At 47.1% G+C, this 20,291-nt stretch overlaps 1 protein-coding gene across 3 annotated transcripts in view; it reads right to left on the bottom strand.

The window, feature by feature from the left end:
* Positions 1-10,671, bottom strand: part of LOC124031381 (rho guanine nucleotide exchange factor 10-like protein) — a 188,179-nt gene extending 177,508 nt beyond the window's left edge. For all 3 annotated transcript variants that reach the window (XM_046342537.1, XM_046342536.1, XM_046342538.1), the window contains exon 1: positions 10,459-10,671. The gene's annotated coding sequence lies outside the window, so the exon portion shown is untranslated. The remainder of the gene's footprint in view (positions 1-10,458) is intronic.
* Between the last annotated feature and the right edge of the window lie 9,620 nt (positions 10,672-20,291).

The raw sequence follows: 20,291 nt of genomic DNA, 5'->3' as shown, positions 1-20,291 counted from the left end.
GATCATTTCCCAAAATATAGCACCCCATGTACTCGGCTAAGATTGTACAAAAATTCAAAAACAAAAATTACCTGACATATAAGCGTAGTTGCAGTCAAAATAGTGCATAAAAGTATGTCAGTGGTATAAATACTTGCTAGAACTGTAATACAGAAACTAGCTACCCTCTGAATGTACACATATTGGTATGCACACTCTGAAAAATAGTTATCCTACAGGAAACACCAGAATTCCTATATATCCTCCAACATTCTATGTATGTCATTTGTTAATGGTAGTTGGGTTGCTATAACATTTGGTTTGAAGTGATTTTGAGAACTTGGGCATGTTTTTTGAAGCATTCTGCCATAGGCCCTAGCACTTCCATTGTTCAAATCAAAATCAAAATCCACAGGTGTAGACCTTACATTGACATGCTGACTTACAAGCCCTTAACCAACAATGCAATTTTAAGAAAATACTAAAAAAGTAGGAGATAAGAAAAACAAATAATTAAAGAGCAGCAGTAAATAGCAATAGCGTGGCTAGGGGGGTAGAAGCTGTTTAGAAGCCTCTTGGACCTAGACTTGGTGCTCTGGGACCGCTTGCCATGCGGTAGCAGAGAGAACAGTCTATGACTAGGGTGGCTAGAGTCTTTGACAACTTTTAGGGCCTTCCCCTGACACCACCTGGTATAGAGGTCCTGGGTGGCACCAGGAAACCAAGATCCCAGCCCCCGAGCGGAATGAAGGCCACCCGGGAGGTTGCAAGGGGTTCCTCACCCAGTGCACTCTGGTGTTCGAGCTACAGTCCTCCTCGTTCCACACCGATCGGGCCATGATCGCCTACATAATCTCTCTACTCTCGGGCATTGCCTTGGCGTTGGCAACAGCAGTGTGGGAACAATAGCCACCCTCCTGCAGCTCCATATTAGCCTTCACTGCTAACGGGTTTTTGACCACCCATTCGGCGGATGAGAAGCGGCCAGCCAACTGTTCAACATCCGCCAAGGGGCCAGACCAGTGGCTGGTGGAATACAGAGGAATACAGAGGCTGTGGAATACAGAGGCACTGGTCACCGCTTTCCACCAGGGGTTGTCTAACTCCATCAAGGATGAGCTGGCCTCTCAAGAACTGGGAGAGGACCTTGAGTCCCTGATAACGCTGGTAATCAGGATCAACATCCACCTCCAAGAACAATTAAATTATATTAACAATTAAATTATTATGTATTGCAAAAAACACAAGGAAGGGGTAACATTAAAGTATTAGAACATGAAGGACAAACAATACAGCATCAAGACACTATCAAACATGTATCAGACTTTCCGCAACAGAGCCATCTGTTTATGTGTGAGGGTGCGTGTGCATGATAGTGATAGTGATATAAAATATATGTCACAGTTTCCTTTCTCGTGATCACAATCATGTCCCTCAACCATTTGAGACCCCTCCCACAGCCCCCCCTCCCGGAAGAAAAAATATATATACAGGTAATTCCATTCCCCACCCCCAAGAACCCCCCAATGCACCAACAACCAAAATAATGAACTAAAGAGCAAACAACAATGCAATTTTATTTTTATAATACATTTAAAACCAAGGACATTAAGGACAACTGAAATCATAACAGCAATGCCAACTGTATATGTTTGTGTGCATGTCTGGCACTATTACATGTATGTGTGTGTTCTTGTATGTGTTTATTTGAATGAGAGTATGTGTACAAACACCTGCACGGCATCAGCCTCAGGCAAACCGGCATTAGTTGTAAAAACACTGCCACTTTGTGTCATTCAAATATACGTTTATTATGTTTTATTTTGATTTTTTTTCCCCCCTTTATCTTTTCACCATCATTCTCTCTCTCACACAGCAACTCCACTCCCACTTATCTCCAACTCCACATACCAACCCTAAGTTTATACCAATATACATGGTCTATTGATTCTGTATCCTCACAACAAAATCTGCAGAGCTTCGGTGATTTTATGCCCCAAATATTCAACATTTTGTTGGTGGCAAGAATTCAGCGCTTTTTTGAAACGATCCCGGTTTCCTGAGCACCCCAAGCCCCCTGAACCCATCCTTGAGGAGCCCATGCAGCTGGAACTCACACGTCTGAGCCCACAGGAGCATGACAGGCCCATGCGCGAAAGCTGCTGCCACTACTGTGGAAATGCCAGGGCTCGCCAGGACAAGGAGAGAACCTAACAAGCTGTGCAATTACCCCCCGGCTACCTAGTCTGTCACTACCCGCAACCCTCCACTGGGACAACCGTCAGCACCAGATTCAAGCCTTCGTGGACTCTCGGGCCGCAGATAATTTCATTGATCAAGACTTCGTCAGAGAATTATAAATCCCCTGCGTGAAATGTCCTATCCCTCTGCAGTTTCAAGCCTTTGGTGGAGTTTCAAGCCCATTGGCTCCAGCCAGGTGGAATATCAGACCAAGCCCATTCTACTGCAGGTTGGGGTGAATCACTCAGAGTCGTAGTTTTCTTTTGATCACGGCTCCCGAAAACCCCCTTATCCTAGGGTACCCCTGGCTAGCACTACATAACCCACTACTCTCCTGGTCCACGGGACCCCTACTAGACTGGGGAAAGAACTGCCAGACTAAATGTCGAAGACTCCCACCTGGAGCCTCGCCACGTCCCCCTGCATCCATTGAAGACCAAGACTTCTCTGCTTTCCCTCCCGAATACTTCAACCTCCGGGAGGCCTTCATCCTCCCTCCTCATCATCCTTACGACTGCGCCATAGAACTCCTACCAGGCTCCACCCCTCCCCGGGGCTGTCTTTACTCTCTTTCGATCCCTGAAGCTGCAGTCATGGACAATTACATCCAGGAGTTGCTGAAGTCAGGTTTCATACACTACTCAACATCCCCAGCTGGTACAAGTTTCTTCTTCGCGAGAAAGAAGGATGGAGGTCTGTGTCCCTGCATTGACTACCGAGGGCTGAACAGGATCCCGATTAAGAACCGTTACCCCCTACCCCTGATATCCGCTGTCTTGGAGCTGGCCCAGGGGGCCCAATTCCTCACTAAACTGGACCTCCGCAACGCTGACAATCTGGTGAGAATCAGGGAGGGAGATGAATGGAAAACTGCCATTAACACCCCTAGTGGCCACTGAGTATTTAGTCATGCCATTCGAATTATCGAGCTCACCGGCAGTCTTCCAAGCATTAGTCAATGACACTCTTAGGGATATGTTGAATCAGTTCATCTTTGTTTACCTCAACAACATCCTGATCTTTATATCTGTAGCAGAGCACCACTCCTGAGTCCTGGACTTCTGGTGAAGTCTCATAGTACAGTTTGTGCTTTACATTTTGATTATTGCTAACTGTTTCCTCTGCAGGAACTTTCCTGGCCCTGATAGGACTGTTTGCACAGCCCCCTGGCGAATGACAGCAAAGAGTAGAGAAGGGTGGACACGATCATCTGTGCCTACGCGGGAAAGGAGTTTGGCGCTGGCCCACTTGGAGATCATTGCACAATTCCTTTTCAGTCCAAATCTTCCCCTGAATACAAAGTCTGACTCAAGAATGTCAATTACAGTTTTACAAGCCTCATCAACGCAAGCAGTCTCCTGACAATTCTGAGGAAATCAGGTCAGTTTTAGGGGAGTGAGGTACTATAATGTTGTTGGCATGGTGATGGTTTTGGAATTACACAGGGATACTTTTTCTGATCTTAATTTGAAATATATTACACATGACAAGTTTCAAGGTCGGCCAGTTTTGAGACACACAGACTCTGTCCTTTAGGGGTAATACTAAGCATATCCACACGGTCGATGCAATTCTAGTCATGTGTGGCCCCAGCCCACCATGGACTCTACCCCGTTCACTGTACCACAAACCAGGTTTCTCCAGCCGGCCCACTTACTGCTCTAATAAACAATGAGCCTTTTGTAGTAGGAAAAACCTCTGTTCACCTTCAGAAAGCATTGTTTCTGTGTTGATAACTGAACTGCTGGGCTAGCTGGGAGTTAGATCACAGGTCAGAGGGTCACGGACATGCTGCGCTGTATGTGATGTGTCAGAGCCTGGCTCTGCTCAGTATAATGGTGTATCTGTGGGATAAAATCAATGATAACCACTGTCCTCTTGAGGTTCAATACTTTAGCTGTCTACCGCCATGTATTATGGAAAAATCACCAGGGTTTTTCCAAAGGAAGGAAAGCAGGACTGGTAAAATAATCTTTCATAATAAGTTCTGCTTTGGTATTGCCATGTCTTACAGCTAATATGTTACAAAAAAATGTGCACAATGACAACTAATGAGCTCATGCCACTTTTTGCATAACAAACGTACTTGCCATTGCCAGCAGAACATACACTGAGTGTTCAAAACATTAGGAACACCTTTCTAAAATTAAGTGGTACCCTATCCCCCTCAGAACAGCCTCAATTCATCGGGGCATGGACTCTACAATGTGTTGAAAGCGTTCCACAGGAAAGCTGGCCCATGTTGAAGCCAATGCTTCCCACAGTTATGTGAAGTTGGCTAAATGATTCCAATAACCAACTCATTATCAAGCATTGATGATTTGAATCAGCTGTATAGTGTAGAGGTCGACCGATTAATCAGAATGGACGATTAATTAGGGCCAATTTCAAGTTTTCATAACAATCGGTAATCGGTATTTTTGGCTGATTTTTTTTTAAAAAAAAATGTTAACACCTTTATTTAACGAGGCAAGTCAGTTAAGAACACATTCTTATTTTCAATGATGGCCTAGGAACGGTGGGCTAACTGCCTTGTTCAGGGGGAGAACGACAGATTTTTACCTTGTTGCTAGCTAGCATTAAACTTATCTTATAAAAAACAATCAATCAATCATAATCACTAGTTAACTACACATGGTTGATGATATTACTAGTTTATCTAGCGTGTCCTGCGTTGCATATAATAGATGCGGTGCGCATTTGCGAAAAAGGACTGTCGTTGCTCCAACATGTATCTAACCATAAACATCAATGCCTTTCTTAAAATCAATACACAAGTATATATTTTTAAACCTGCATATTTAGTTAATATTTAGTTAATAATGTATTTTAACTAGGTAAATTGTGTCACTTCTCTTGCAACAGAGTCAGAGTATATGCCGCAGTTTGGGCAGCCTGGCTCGTTGCGACCTGTGTGAAGACTATTTCTTCCGGATTCGACCATATTAATGACCAAAGGCTCATATTTCTGTGTGTTATTATTTTATAATTAAGTCTATGATTTGATATTTGATAGAGCAGTCTGACTGAGCAGTGGTAGGCAGCAGCAGGCTCGTAAGCATTCATTCAAACAGCACTTTCGTGCGTTTGCCAGCAGCTCTTCGCAATGCTTCAAGCATTGAGCTATTTATGACTTCAAGCCTATCAACTCCCGAGATTAGGCTGGTGTAATCGATGTGAAATGGCTAGCTAGTTAGCGGGGTGCACGAAAATAGCATTTGACTCGGTGATGTCACTCGCTCTGAGACTTGGAGTAGTTGTTCCCCTTGCTCTGCAAAGGCTGCGGCTTTTGTGAAGCGATGGGTAACGATGCTTTGAGGGTGGCTGTTGTCGATGTGTTCCTGGTTCGAGCCCAAGTAGGGGCGAGGAGAGGGACAGAAGCTATACTGTTACACTGGCAATACTAAAGTGCCAATAAGAACATCCAATAGACAAAGGTATATGAAATACAAATGGTATAGAGAGAAATAATAACTAGAAACCTAAAACTCATGTTAAAAGGAACCACCAGCTTTCATATGGTCTCAGGTTCTGAGCAAGGAACTTAAATGTTAGCTTTTTTACATGGCACATATTGCACTTTTACTTTCTTCTCCAACACTTGCATTATTTAAACCAAATTGAACATTATTCAACATTTCATTTTTTATTTGAGGCTACATTTATTTTATTGATGTATTATATTAAGTTAAAATAAGTGTTCATTCAGTATTGTTGTAATTGTCATTATTACAAATAAATAAAAACAAATCGGCCGATTAATCGCTATCGGCTTTTTTTGGTCCTCCAATAATCGGTATCGGTATCGGCATTGAAAAATCATAATCGGTCGACCTCTAGTATAGTGCTATGGAAAAAACAGCACTGGCCCCAGCACCGAGTTTGTGAAACCCTGTACCATACCCCATTCAAAGGCACTTAAATATTTTGTCTTGCCCATTCACTCCCTGAATGGCACACATACACAATCCATGTCTCCGTGTCTCAAGGTTTAAAAATCCTTCCTTAACCTGTCTTCCTTATACTTAACCCCTTCATCTACACTGATTGAAGTGGATTTAACAGGTGACATGACTAAGGGATCATAGCTTTCACCTGGTCAGTCTATGTCATGGAAAGAGCAGGTGCTCCTAATGTTTTGTACACTCAGAGTAGTTTGTTGCTGTTGTGTTCCTCACTAGGCTCCTCAAGCTCGGGAATCCTCCTCCTCATGTTGAAATACTTTGTACGACTTACATTTAAAAACAAAACTTTGTGTGCAAAGGCCTTTACACAGCCTGTCAAAAGAGACTAGGACAAGAGGAAACAAAGGAGATTGAACTGGTTCTGTCCTGAAGCCATTCTTGAGGAAAATTGGATAGCTTGTATAATTGAGATGAAACAAACACACCCTAACCCAAATAAAGAGTTCAGCAGCACCGATATGGTGTGGTAATGTTTGGGGAAGGTGTCGTGATGTCAAGGAGATCTTGGATACACATAATTGTATATGTCTCTAATTTGATACACATAATCAAATACACCACATGCATATGATATCTATAGAAGTATGGAGCTTTGTTGGAATTCAAACATGAGTTGGGAGAGATCGGCTGCACTGAATGTGGCATTTCACCCACAAAAACTTGGGGAAAGTTTCCAGAATTTTGTTTACCAGTAACCCCATTTCATCCATCCCAGTCATCCCAGTCACCCCCCTCCGCCCAACATCCACACACACCCTCAGACTCTACTCACACACTAACGTTATTAACATGCCACATGAACAACACCTGTTGCCATGTTGAGTCCATTGCTGGCTGCATGCATAATGCCCAGGCCCGGCAAGTCATTGGCCAGACAGGGAGAGGGAGTCAGGGTACATCAATGGACAATAGAACAGAGCAGCAGCTGGTGCAGAATAGAGACTGAATAAACAGCAATGGAATTCTTACAGAAGACAGCTTAAACAGCCTTCTTTTATCTAGGGTCTTCCTTGGGTTTTATGCAGGGTGGTTTGACTGGTTTCTAAACTTCCTGTCTCTCATGGGCGTCTTCTTCAACAAGATCCATGGACAACAAACAGTTGGGAGAAGTGACAGTCCGAGGCAGCTCCCTTCCTGCTTCCACTGAATATCAGTTTCCCAAAGGAAATCATCTAATCAAAAGATAGGGTTGTAAAAGACAACCTATTTAGACACAAGCTAACCACTTCTGACCAGATTGACTGTCATCCTTTTAGCTGTCAAAAGCAGAGCTCCATGAGTGGGAGTGTTCGTAACACATACTAATGGATTGTATGCCTCCTCCATGATTCTCCAACCAGCTCCTGCCAAACATTTAGCATAGGGACTTGTTAGAGTATCTGACTGTCAGATTTAGCTCAGAGTAGAATGAATCATACACCATAACCCAGTTTGTTTTTCTCCTATTGTAAGCTCCATTGTAAGCTACAGTACACTGTACTGATTACTGAATATTGAGAATATACAGCATCGTAGACTGTATGTTCAGCACAGTGAAACCTTCATGATGGGCTGCTTTCATATGCACTGTCGTGGTCTGTACTGTTCAGCCATGCTGGTTTTACATTATTCATACAAGAGTCACATTGGCCTTCAGTTGCCCTCCCCTGCAGAAGCTGTTGCTGTGACCACTGTGTGTGATGGTAGTCACACTACTTAAGGATGCCGTTGGTGTTACTGTATCCTCGCCTCTCTATCTCTGCTGTGACCACTGACTGTACTGACTATACCTCAGTCCAAATATTGCAGGTAAGTCACCTCAGTAACAACAATGTAATTGCAATATAAATATTCTGATGTAGGTGTATGGCTTAAGCTATGGTAAGTCCTGAAGTGTATCCATTTTTATCTCCTGTCAAATAATGTATGGGTAACAATTGTTCTATTCAAATGATCAAAAAGAAACAAAAATATATTTTTAGCGAGTGGCTAATTTCTCAAGCAAGAATTTTGCTAGGACTGTCTGGGAGTCGTCTGAGTGGGGAGGGAAAAACTGAAAATGTGCTGTAATTGGCAGAGAGGTTTAAAACTCTCTTTCTTATTGGTCTATTAACCACTTTACCTCATCCTCCTCCAAAACTCCATTCCAAGAAAACAGGCTGAAATTTCAGGCAGTCTTTTCAAACAGCTGTAACACTAAAAGAGCATTATCATAATTTTCACAATTTCACAGTATTATTCCAACCTCATAGTATGGAAATATATATAAAACAGAAGGACATCATGTTGACTGTACTGGGCCTTTAAAAATACACATAATGATCTGGGTGTCCTGTCATTGGCTTGTTGGACTAATCTTTTTATTGGCCAGTTTGGGACATTTGTGTGCACGTTCATTTGTTGATACTTCTCTATTGTTAAGTCTCGGCCAGCCTGGGTGGTTTTTCAGTATCAGAATACAGAATTGTTACCTATTACAATACAGAGGGTGGTTGGGCTGTCTCTTTGATGCAGTCTTAAGAATGTCACTTTGTTATGAATGTATGAATGCAAGTTATAGCACAGTTACAGCAAGTATGAGGGAATTGACACGATGCAAACAGAGCGATACCAAACAGCTCTATACCAAACATCCTCCTATGTACCTCACTATACCAACACACTACTCTCCTACGACTGTACTCCTTACCCATTCCCTAGGGCTTCCAGGAGTGGGAAGGCCTTAGCTGTGTATTGGCTGTGGCATGAGAGGAGAAGGAGGATGGGTTCCTATTCATAGGAGAAGCTTTATGGTTTAAGCTACAGGCCAGACATGCATAGACTATTAATGAAACTTGATTGTCAGACAAGGGGAAAAGAAACTAACAGTCTGGCTGCTGGGACATCCGGCTAAAGAAGAGAAACACAGTACATCTTTCCAAAACACAGATCAGAGGACCCTTCTCCCTTCTCCTTTCGCCTCTGTTGAGATGAGGCAGCGTGAAATTCAGGCAGGGAGGGGCTATTGTAGTCCAGGAAGCAGACCCTACACTAGGGCTGGATAGGGACTCCGGTTTCAACCTGGGGTGATGCAGGGGGTACCAACAGTATTGTAGTCCAGGAAGCAGACCCTACACTAGGGCTGGATAGGGACTCCGGTTTCAACCTGGGGTGATGCAGGGAGTACCAACAGTATTGTAGTCCAGGAAGCAGACCCTACACTAGGGCTGGATAGGGACTCCGGTTTCAACCTGGGGTGATGCAGGGAGTACCAACAGTATTGTAGTCCAGGAAGCAGACCCTACACTAGGGCTGGATAGGGACTCCGGTTTCAACCTGGGGTGATGCAGGGGTACCAACAGTATTGTAGTCCAGGAAGCAGACCCTACACTAGGGCTGGATAGGGACTCCGGTTTCAACCTGGGGTGATGCAGGGGTACCAACAGTATTGTAGTCCAGGAAGCAGACCCTACACTAGGGCTGGATAGGGACTCCGGTTTCAACCTGGGGTGATGCAGGGGTACCAACAGTATTGTAGTCCAGGAAGCAGACCCTACACTAGGGCTGGATAGGGACTCCGGTTTCAACCTGGGGTGATGCAGGGGTACCAACAGTATTGTAGTCCAGGAAGCAGACCCTACACTAGGGCTGGATAGGGACTCCGGTTTCAACCTGGGGTGATGCAGGGGGTACCAACAGTATTGTAGTCCAGGAAGCAGACCCTACACTAGGGCTGGATAGGGACTCCGGTTTCAACCTGGGGTGATGCAGGGGGTACCAACAGTATTGTAGTCCAGGAAGCAGACCATACACTAGGGCTGGATAGGTACTCCTGTTTCAACCTGGGGTGATGCAGTGGGTACCAACAGTATTGTAGTGCAGTGGAGTAGCTCTGGCCCAGGTCTGATTGGAATCAATGAACCATCCTCCCAAAGGGCCAAAAGATGGTGTCTGTCTCTGGACCATTGTGTCTCATGGTCTTACCCCTGATAAGACGGGTAGTGAAACACCTGACACAGCCCTGAACACTAGCGCTTGTGTAATTCTTTGTGAAAGAGTGAATTTAAATAGAGGCTACCCAGCTTTGGGCAGTGCTCTCCTCTCCTCCTCCCCAGCTCTACCCCAAGCTGAAATCTTTCGGGCACAGGGATTGAGAGTGCAAAACAACACACACTCACCCACCCACCCCCACTCCATCCATGGCCCCTCTGACAAAGCTCCTGTCTTTGTTGCTTGGAAATATATATATATTTTTTTTTAAGAAACAGAAAAAGAGTAATCAGAGGGAGAGAGACTATAGTAGAAAAATTCTCACCTTCTGTCCTCAGTAGTTCCACTAACAAGCTTCAGTTACTCCCTGTGGACTATGTATGTTACTTCCCATGAACGTCCTGCTTCTATACTGACAGGTTCCTCATACTTATCACTCTGTCTGCTTTTGAAGCTGCTAGGGCTCCAGCCTCAGGCGGAGTAGACTGGAAATATCCTGCACTATTTACTTTCCCACACCACGTAAGTTCTTCCCTGCTCTGCTCTGCACACTAGCTGTTCTGAATGAGGCTCCCCCTTCCCCCCTCTCTCTCACTTCTATGGTTCAGTCCCCCCCATCTGATCCTCCCCTCTCTCTTTTTCAAAATGTTTTGCCCTGTCTTTCTCTCCATCTTCCCTCTCTTTCTCTCCCCTCTTGTTTAGTCCCTCCCTCCCTCCTCAACTCTCCTGCCCCCCGCAGCTTAACAGACAGCAGCACAAAGCAGGCCAAAGACAGAGCGCAAATCTTGGCATGGGCCAATAGAAATGCTAGAGTATTGCACATGCCCCAATCAGAGCAGATATGCAGATGTCATGGGCGGGTCAAGAGGAATTAGGAGTGGACACTGGGTGAAAGGTGGAATAGTTTTAGTGATTACATCACCAAGGCAAGGACTTGGGGATTACAAGGAATTAAGTACTGTATTTGTAAGTAAACACATCTTCCTTTTCATATATATTTCAAAACATTTTGGTCACTATCTAGTCAGGGCAAGAGAATCTGTGATTGGCTAAATGTCTTGAGCTCTGACCTATTATGTCAATGGCTCTATTTCTGCTCCTAAGTACAATTACTGTACGGCCAGGCAGTCAGCGCTGGTAGACATCAGGATGAGATTTGATCAGAGGTCAAGCCCCATTAAAAAGCCTGCAGTTCAAAAGTCAAACTCTAAACAGTTCTAAAATCACTCCCATCTACAGAGACAAAATATATATACACTACCTTTCAAAAGTTTTAGAACACCTACTCATTCAAGGGTTTTTCTTTATTTTTACTATTTTCTACATTGTAGAATAATAGTGAAGACATCAAAACCACGAAATAACACATGGAATAAACAAAAAAGTGTTAAACAAATCAAAATATATTTTATATTTGATATTCTACAAATAGCCACCCTTTGCCTCGACAACAGCTTTGCACACTCTTGGCATTCTCTCAACCAGCTACACTTTGAATGCTTTTCCAACAGTCTTGAAGGAGTTCCCACATATACTGTGCACTTGTTGGCTGCTTTTCCTTCACTCTGCATTCCAACTCATCCCAAACCATCTCAATTTGGTTGAGATCGGGGGATTGTGGAGGCCAGGTCATCTAATGCAGCACTTCATCACCCTCCTTCTTGGTAAAATAGCCATTACACAGCCTGGAGGTGTGTTGGGTCATTGTCCTGTTGAAAACAAATTATAGTCCCACTAAGCCCAAACCAGATGGGATGGAGTATCACTGCAGAATGCTGTGGTAGCCATGCTGGTTAATTGTGCCTTGAATTCTAAATAAATCACAGACAGTGTCACCAGAAAAGCACCCCACACCATAACACCTCCTCCTCCATACTTTACAGTGGGAAATGTAAATGCGAAAATCGTCCGTTCACTCACACCGGGTGTCATGCAGGTGAAAGAGGACCCAAAAGCGACTTGGCGAAAACAGAGTCTTTAATCCAGTAAAGTAAATACAATCAAAAAACACAACTTTCACTCGAAATGACGAGGACAAACTGGAGACTCGATCTTGAACAGCAGGTGAACAGCAGGTTGCCTCGGGAAGGCACTTGAACCAAACAGACTCAGACACCTGCTCACCACGCAGCATCTGAGGAAAACACGACACGACAGGGCGATACACAAACACAGCACGGTGAATTCTAGACAAGGAACCGACAGGGCAGAAACGAATAACAAGGAGAGAAATAGGGACTCTAATCAGGGAAAAGGATCGGGAACAGGTGTGGGAAGACTAAATGATTGATTAGGGGAATAGGAACAGCTGGGAGCAGGAACGGAACGATAGAGAGAAGAGAGAGCGGGAGAGTGAGAGAGGGAGGGGGAGAGAGAGGGATAGAAAGAGGGAAAGAACCTAATAAGACCAGCAGAGGGAAACTAATAGAAGGAGAAGAACAGGGACAAGGCATGATAATCAATGACAAAACATGACAGTACCCCCACTCACCGAGCGCCTCCTGGCGCACTCGAGAGGAATCCTGGCGGCAACGGAGGAAATCATCAATGAGTGAACGGTCCAGCACGTCCCGAGACGGAACCCAACTCCTCTCCTCAGGACCGTAACCCTCCCAATCCACTAAGTATTGGTGACCCCGTCCCGAGAACGCATGTCCATGATCTTATGTACCTTGTAAATAGGTGCGCTCTCGACAAGGACGGGAGGGGGGAGGGAAGACGAACGGGAGTGCGAAGAAAGGGCTTGACACAGGAGACATGGAAGACAGGATGGACGCGACGAAGATGTCGCGGAAGAAGCAGTCGCACAGCGACAGGATTGACGACCTGGGAGACACGGAACGGACCAATGAACCGCGGAGTCAACTTACGAGAAGCTGTCGTAAGAGGAAGGTTGCGAGTGGAAAGCCACACTCTCTGGCCGCAACAATACCTTGGACTCTTAATCCTGCGTTTATTGGCGGCTCTCACAGTCTGTGCCCTGTAACGGCAAAGTGCAGACCTCACCCTCCTCCAGGTGCGCTCACAACGTTGGACAAACGCTTGAGCGGAGGGAACGCTGGACTCGGCAAGCTGGGATGAGAACAGAGGAGGCTGGTAACCCAGACTACTCTGAAACGGAGATAACCCGGTAGCAGACGAAGGAAGCGAATTGTGAGCGTATTCTGCCCAGGGGAGCTGTTCTGCCCAAGACGCAGGGTTTCTGAAAGAAAGGCTGCGTAGTATGCGACCAATCGTCTGATTGGCCCTCTCTGCTTGACCGTTAGACTGGGGATGAAACCCGGAAGAGAGACTGACGGACGCACCAATCAAACGACAGAACTCCCTCCAAAACTGTGACGTGAATTGCGGGCCTCTGTCTGAAACGGCGTCTAACGGGAGGCCATGAATTCTGAATACATTCTCGATAATGATTTGTGCCGTCTCCTTAGCGGAAGGAAGTTTAGCGAGGGGAATGAAATGTGCCGCCTTAGAGAACCTATCGACAACCGTAAGAATCACAGTCTTCCCCGCAGACAAAGGCAGACCGGTAATGAAGTCTAGGGCGATGTGAGACCATGGTCGAGAAGGAATGGGGAGCGGTCTGAGACGACCGGCAGGAGGAGAGTTACCCGACTTAGTCTGCGCGCAGTCCGAACAAGCAGCCACGAAACGGCGCGTGTCACGCTCCTGAGTCGGCCACCAAAAGCGCTGGCGAATAGACGCAAGAGTGCCTCGAACACCGGGATGACCAGCTAACTTGGCAGAGTGAGCCCACTGAAGAACAGCCAGACGAGTGGAAACAGGAACGAAAAGGAGGTTACTAGGACAAGCGCGCGGCGACGCAGTGTGCGTGAGTGCTTGCTTAACCTGTCTTTCAATTCCCCAGACTGTTAACCCGACAACACGCCCATAAGGAAGAATCCCCTCGGGATCAGTAGAAGCCACAGAAGAACTAAACAGACGGGATAAGGCATCAGGCTTGGTGTTCTTGCTACCCGGACGGTAAGAAATCACAAACTCGAAACGAGCGAAAAACAACGCCCAACGAGCTTGACGGGCATTAAGTTGTTTGGCAGAACGGATGTACTCAAGGTTCTTATGGTCTGTCCAAACGACAAAGGAACGGTCGCCCCCTCCAACCACTGTCGCCATTCGCCTAGGGCTAAGCGGATGGCGAGCAGTTCACGGTTACCCACATCATAGTTGCGCTCAGATGGTGACAGGCGATGAGAAAAATAAGCGCAAGGATGAACCTTATCGTCAGACTGGAAGCGCTGGGATAGAATGGCTCCCACGCCTACCTCTGAAGCGTCAACCTCGACAATGAATTGTCTAGTGACGTCAGGAGTAACGAGGATAGGAGCGGACGTAAAACGTTCTTTTAGAAGATCAAAAGCTCCTGGGCGGAACCGGACCACTTAAAACACGTCTTGACAGAAGTAAGAGCTGTGAGAGGGGCAGCAACTTGACCGAAATTACGAATGAAACGCCGATAGAAATTAGCGAAACCTAAAAAGCGCTGCAACTCGACACGTGACCTTGGAACGGGCCAATCACTGACAGCTTGGACCTTAGCGGAATCCATCTGAATGCCTTCAGCGGAAATAACGGAACCGAGAAAAGTAACGGAGGAGACATGAAAAGAGCACTTCTCAGCCTTTACGTAGAGACAATTCTCTAAAAGGCGCTGTAGAACACGTCGAACGTGCTGAACATGAATCTCGAGTGACGGAGAAAAAATCAGGATATCGTCAAGATAGACAAAAACAAAGATGTTCAGCATGTCTCTCAGAACATCATTAACTAATGCCTGAAAAACAGCTGGCGCATTGGCGAGACCAAACGGCAGAACCCGGTACTCAAAATGCCCTAACGGAGTGTTAAACGCCGTTTTCCACTCGTCCCCCTCTCTGATGCGCACGAGATGGTAAGCGTTACGAAGGTCCAACTTAGTAAAGCACCTGGCTCCCTGCAGAATCTCGAAGGCTGACGACATAAGGGGAAGCGGATAACGATTCTTAACCGTTATGTCATTCAGCCCTCGATAATCCACGCAGGGGCGCAGAGTACCGTCCTTCTTCTTAACAAAAAAGAACCCCGCCCCGGCCGGAGAGGAAGAAGGCACTATGGTACCGGCGTCAAGAGACACAGACAAATAATCCTCGAGAGCCTTACTGTCATGCAGGTGAAAGAGGACCCAAAAGCGACTTAACAGAAACAGAGTTTATTCAAGTCCAAACAGAAAACGACAAATCCTGAATCCTTAACAGGAAATGTCCAAACAGGGAATAACAGAAATCCTCTAGTCTGTAGAGGGGAATAACAGGAGAAGCGGCCACAGACTGCAGGTCGCTTCGGGTAGGCGCAGGCCGTAGCTGACAGAGACACCTGCTCACACGCAGCATCTGATGAAGGCAAAAACACGACAGGACAGGGCGATACACAATCACAGCACGGTGAATTCTAAACAAGGAACCGACAGGACAGGAACGGAACACAAAGGAAGAAATAGGGACTCTAATCAGGGGAAAGGATCGGGAACAGGTGTGGGAAGACTAAATGATGATTAGGGGAATAGGAACAGCTGGGAGCAGGAACGGAACGATAGAGAGAAGAGAGAGCGAGAGAGTGAGAGAGGGAGGGGAGAGAGAGGGATAGAAAGAGGGAAAGAACCTAATAAGACCAGCAGAGGGAAACGAATAGAATGGGGAGCACAGGGACAAGACATGATAATAAATGACAAACATGACAGTACCCCCACTCACCGAGCGCCTCCTGGCGCACTCGAGGAGGAATCCTGGCGGCAACGGAGGAAATCATCGATGAGTGAACGGTCCAGCACGTCCCGAGACGGAACCCAACTCCTCTCCTCAGGACCGTAACCCTCCCAATCCACTAAGTATTGGTGACCCCGTCCCCGAGAACGCATGTCCATGATCTTATGTACCTTGTAAATAGGTGCGCTCTCGACAAGGACGGGAGGGGGGAGGGAAGACGAACGGGGTGCGAAGAAAGGGCTTAACACAGGAGACATGGAAGACAGGATGGACGCGACGAAGATGTCGCGGAAGAAGCAGTCGCACAGCGACAGGATTGACGACCTGGGAGACACGGAACGGACCAATGAACCGCGGAGTCAACTTACGAGAAGCTGTCGTAAGAGGAAGGTTGCGAGTGGAAAGCCACACTCTCTGGCCGCAACAATACCTTGGACTCTTAATCCTGCGTTTATTGGCGGCTCTCACCGTCTGTGCCCTGTAACGGCAAAGTGCAGACCTCACCCTCCTCCAGGTGCGCTCACAACGTTGGACAAACGCTTGAGCGGAGGGAACGCTGGACTCGGCAAGCTGGGATGAGAACAGAGGAGGCTGGTAACCCAGACTACTCTGAAACGGAGATAACCCGGTAGCAGACGAAGGAAGCGAATTGTGAGCGTATTCTGCCCAGGGGAGCTGTTCTGCCCAAGACGCAGGGTTTCTGAAAGAAAGGCTGCGTAGTATGCGACCAATCGTCTGATTGGCCCTCTCTGCTTGACCGTTAGACTGGGGATGAAACCCGGAAGAGAGACTGACGGACGCACCAATCAAACGACAGAACTCCCTCCAAAACTGTGACGTGAATTGCGGGCCTCTGTCTGAAACGGCGTCTAACGGGAGGCCATGAATTCTGAATACATTCTCAATAATGATTTGTGCCGTCTCCTTAGCGGAAGGAAGTTTAGCGAGGGGAATGAAATGTGCCGCCTTAGAGAACCTATCGACAACCGTAAGAATCACAGTCTTCCCCGCAGACAAAGGCAGACCGGTAATGAAGTCTAAGGCGATGTGAGACCATGGTCGAGAAGGAATGGGGAGCGGTCTGAGACGACCGGCAGGAGGAGAGTTACCCGACTTAGTCTGCGCGCAGTCCGAACAAGCAGCCACGAAACGGCGCGTGTCACGCTCCTGAGTCGGCCACCAAAAGCGCTGGCGAATAGACGCAAGAGTGCCTCGAACACCGGGATGACCAGCTAACTTGGCAGAGTGAGCCCACTGAAGAACAGCCAGACGAGTGGAAACAGGAACGAAAAGGAGGTTACTAGGACAAGCGCGCGGCGACGCAGTGTGCGTGAGTGCTTGCTTAACCTGTCTTTCAATTCCCCAGACTGTTAACCCGACAACACGCCCATAAGGAAGAATCCCTCGGGATCAGTAGAAGCCACAGAAGAACTAAACAGACGGGATAAGGCATCAGGCTTGGTGTTCTTGCTACCCGGACGGTAAGAAATCACAAACTCGAAACGAGCGAAAAACAACGCCCAACGAGCTTGACGGGCATTAAGTCGTTTGGCAGAACGGATGTACTCAAGGTTCTTATGGTCTGTCCAAACGACAAAAGGAACGGTCGCCCCCTCCAACCACTGTCGCCATTCGCCTAGGGCTAAGCGGATGGCGAGCAGTTCACGGTTACCCACATCATAGTTGCGCTCAGATGGCGACAGGCGATGAGAAAAATAAGCGCAAGGATGAACCTTATCGTCAGACTGGAAGCACTGGGATAGAATGGCTCCCACGCCTACCTCTGAAGCGTCAACCTCGACAATGAATTGTCTAGTGACGTCAGGAGTAACGAGGATAGGAGCGGACGTAAAACGTTCTTTTAGAAGATCAAAAGCTCCCTGGGCGGAACCGGACCACTTAAAACACGTCTTGACAGAAGTAAGAGCTGTGAGAGGGGCAGCAACTTGACCGAAATTACGAATGAAACGCCGATAGAAATTAGCGAAACCTAAAAAGCGCTGCAACTCGACACGTGACCTTGGAACGGGCCAATCACTGACAGCTTGGACCTTAGCGGAATCCATCTGAATGCCTTCAGCGGAAATAACGGAACCGAGAAAAGTAACGGAGGAGACATGAAAAGAGCACTTCTCAGCCTTTACGTAGAGACAATTCTCTAAAAGGCGCTGTAGAACACGTCGAACGTGCTGAACATGAATCTCGAGTGACGGAGAAAAAAATCAGGATATCGTCAAGATAGACAAAAACAAAGATGTTCAGCATGTCTCTCAGAACATCATTAACTAATGCCTGAAAAACAGCTGGCGCATTGGCGAGACCGAACGGCAGAACCCGGTACTCAAAATGCCCTAACGGAGTGTTAAACGCCGTTTTCCACTCGTCCCCCTCTCTGATGCGCACGAGATGGTAAGCGTTACGAAGGTCCAACTTAGTAAAGCACCTGGCTCCCTGCAGAATCTCGAAGGCTGATGACATAAGGGGAAGCGGATAACGATTCTTAACCGTTATGTCATTCAGCCTCGATAATCCACGCAGGGGCGCAGAGTACCGTCCTTCTTCTTAACAAAAAGAACCCCGCCCCGGCCGGAGAGGAAGAAGGCACTATGGTACCGGCGTCAAGAGACACAGACAAATAATCCTCGAGAGCCTTACGTTCGGGAGCCGACAGAGAGTATAGTCTACCTCGAGGAGGAGTGGTCCCGGAAGGAGATCAATACTACAATCATACGACCGGTGAGGAGGAAGGGAGTTGGCTCGGGACCGACTGAAGACCGTGCGCAGATCATGATATTCCTCCGGCACTCCTGTCAAATCGCCAGGTTCCTCCTGAGAAGTAGGGACAGAAGAAACGGGAGGGATGGCAGACATTAAACACTTCACATGACAAGAAACGTTCCAGGATAGGATAGAATTACTAGACCAATTAATAGAAGGATTATGACATACTAGCCAGGGATGACCCAAAACAACAGGTGTAAACGGTGAACGGAAAATCAAAAAAGAAATAGTCTCACTGTGGTTACCAGATACTGTGAGGGTTAAAGGTAGTGTCTCAAATCTGATACTGGGAAGATGACTACCATCTAAGGCGAACATGGGCGTAGGCTTCTCTAACTCTCTGAAAGGAATGTCATGTTTCCGAACCCATGCTTCGTCCATGAAACAACCCTCAGCCCCAGAGTCTATCAAGGCACTACATGTAGCACCCGAACCGGTCCAGCGTAGATGGACCGACAAAGTAGTACAGGATTTTGATGGAGAGACTTGAGTAGTTGCGCTCACCTGTAGCCCTCCGCTTACAGATGAGCTCTGGCTTTTACTGGACATGAATTAACAAAATGTCCAGCAACTCCGCAATAGAGGCACAGGCGGTTGGTGATCCTCCGTTCCCTCTCCTTAGTCGAGATGCGAATCCCTCCCAGCTGCATGGGCTCAGTCTCAAAGCCAGAGGAGGGAGATGGTTGCGATGCGGAGCAGGGAAACACCGTTGATGCGAGCTCTCTTCCACGAGCCCGGTGACGAAGATCTACCCGTCGTTCTATGCGGATGGCGAGAGCAATCAAAGAGTCCACATCTGAAGGAACCTCCCGGGAGAGAATCTCATCCTTAACCACTGCGTGGAGTCCCTCCAGAAAACGAGCGAGCAGCGCCGGCTCGTTCCACTCACTAGAGGCAGCAAGAGTGCGAAACTCAATAGAATAATCCGTTATGGACCGTTCACCTTGGCATAAGGAAGCCAGGACCCTAGAAGCCTCCCCACCAAAAACTGAACGGTCAAAAACCCGAATCATCTCCTCTTTAAAGTTCTGGAACTTGTTAGAGCAATCAGCCCTTGCCTCCCAGATAGCTGTGCCCCATTCTCGAGCCCGGCCAGTAAGGAGTGAAATGACGTAAGCAACCCGAGCTCTCTCTCTAGAGTATGTGTTGGGTTGGAGAGAGAACACAATCTCACACTGCGTGAGAAAGGAGCGGCACTCAGTGGGCTGCCCGGAGTAGCAAGGTGGGTTATTAACCCTAGGTTCTGGAGGCTCGGCAGGCCAGGAAGTAACAGGTGGCACGAGACGTAGACTCTGGAACTGTCCAGAGAGGTCGGAAACCTGAGCGGCCAGGTTCTCCACGGCATGGCGAGCAGCAGACAATTCCTGCTCGTGTCTGCCGAGCATGGCTCCTTGGATCTCGACGGCAGTGTAACGAGCGTCTGAAGTCGCTGGGTCCATTCCTTGGTCGGTTCCTTCTGTCATGCAGGTGAAAGAGGACCCAAAAGCGACTTAACAGAAACAGAGTTTATTCAAGTCCAAACAGAAAACGACAAATCCTGAATCCTTAACAGGAAATGTCCAAACAGGGAATAACAGAAATCCTCTAGTCTGTAGAGGGGAATAACAGGAGAAGCGGC

Source organism: Oncorhynchus gorbuscha, linkage group LG03 (genome assembly GCF_021184085.1).
Source record: "Oncorhynchus gorbuscha isolate QuinsamMale2020 ecotype Even-year linkage group LG03, OgorEven_v1.0, whole genome shotgun sequence".
In the NCBI taxonomy this organism is placed as follows: domain Eukaryota; kingdom Metazoa; phylum Chordata; class Actinopteri; order Salmoniformes; family Salmonidae; genus Oncorhynchus; species Oncorhynchus gorbuscha.
Note: the sequence above shows the minus strand (reverse complement) of the source record. Positions and strands in the feature narration are given on the sequence as shown.